Consider the following 1,961-nt stretch of genomic DNA (forward strand, 5'->3'; position numbering starts at 1 on the left):
CAAGAGAGGGAAAAGCAGGCTGGATCCTAATGGCAGAAGTATGTATGAAGAAGCATGGGCATACTAAGGCTAAAAGAAACTTCTGCCCATATCTTTCATTACAATTACCATAAAACAGTGCAACAGATTCTAGTAAGAACTGATTATGCTCCTGTCAAAATTCTCATTGTGGGACTCATTTATGCCCTGGCCTCTCCCTTAAAATTTGTCTTCTTGAAGTTCTGAAAAAGAACTATCTTAATTTTCTGCTAAGTTTGTTAATTAAGACAATGAAAAAGTTTTATCTTATTGCTGGATGAAATTTTTTTTTTCCATCTATAATAATTAATTCTTAAAATGATAGGAAAATATTTTGTAAATTTTTATTATTTTTTACTAAAGCTATAAAGACAAAACTTTTCCCCCCAGTCATCATTTTAAAGTGGTAAATAACATGGAATTTAATGTATTTAAAAGATAAAATGAAATTCAAATAAACAACAGCATAAAATATTTATCTTGTTATTCTCAAGCATACACATGTCATTTATTAAAAAGAGACCATTTCTATTAATATTCTTGAAACCATGCATTGCCTAACCTGGCCCTGATGTGCTGGAATGGGCATGTATATGATGGCTATCACTGGATGATTTTGAAAGCCTTACTGGGGAGAAAAAATATATTTTTGGCCAGCAACAGTCCAGATAGCTCCACCTGGACAGTGTGCTCACATTCAAGCCTGAAAAAGTGCCATGTTATGTTTTCTGCATCCAGCCAGCTTAAAACTAGAATATGGGAGTGTGTTTATAAGATAGTGAGCCAGCATTCAAGATAAGAATTCACATTGGGCATGCAACAATGTGCTGTGTCAGTGCTAAAAGTCCTGAGCTGGTGCATCTAATTACTTTGTGTTTGTGCAAAAGTCAGTCACAGAAGTGAAACTTGTGCAGACAACTTGCTCCCCACTTAGCTCAGTCTTATAAATGACACTAACAGCTTCTCTTCCAGAGATTTTCCAGTCCTCTGGTGTTTCTTTTTGGTCTGCCTTTGTTATTTTTTCTCTAATCAACATGTCCAAAGTGGAGCCTAAGAAAGCAAAGATTTTCCACTTCCAAAATCTCTCCATGGACAGATCCATATAGCATCTACTGATGGATGACAGCTTATTGTTCATTTTCATTATAGTAAAACATAAATCTACTGACTGTGACTAGGAAAATTGGGATCTTGTTCCCCCTATAGACTTTCTCAACTATCTTCTGGAGGCAGTGTCCCCCCAGCCATCATGCTTCACTAGCAATCTCTGAAAATGCAAAACAAACAAATAATCCTAATGCATGTGGCATGTAAGTGGCAGGAAGGATATGTTTTAATGTAAATTGAGCTAAAAGTTCTCAGGCTCAACTGCCTGAAGTGTTCAGGAGTTAGCTGATGGTGTATAATAGCTGCTCAGCCTTTTTCTTGCTTCTCGGTACAGACAGCATTGATTGGCTGGGCTGATTATAGCCCTGCACGTCAAAAAGGTGCAAGTTGTTCTCAACACTAGAAAATCAGCTCTTGCATGTACAGGCTTAATGCATGATAAGCTATACGGTGTAGACATAAATTTTGTGTGCTTGAAATTGAAGTGAACTTTGCTTGTATCCATGTAGATATGGCCAGTAGCTGTTAGTGTGTTGCAGCTCATATTTATTGCTTGTAGTTAAAATAAAAATCAGTGCCATGTGATTTTATTCAATTCAGGGAAAAAAAACCCCAATTGTCCTTCTGCCAAAGTTTATGTGCTACATTTTTTCATTAGAATTTAACAAATGTTCATCTTAAAATAGACTGACAATGGGTCAAACTGTTCCACTTTATCTGTTATGAACTTAAAATTTATCAAAGCTAGTACTTGCTCTTCCCAAAGCAATTTGTTTTCTGGATTTAACTATCAAATTCTCCTTTGCAACTACTATTTAATAGCCACAACATCCTGA

Source organism: Corvus brachyrhynchos, unplaced genomic scaffold (genome assembly GCF_000691975.1).
Source record: "Corvus brachyrhynchos isolate BGI_N302 unplaced genomic scaffold, ASM69197v1 scaffold1, whole genome shotgun sequence".
NCBI classification, from domain to species: domain Eukaryota; kingdom Metazoa; phylum Chordata; class Aves; order Passeriformes; family Corvidae; genus Corvus; species Corvus brachyrhynchos.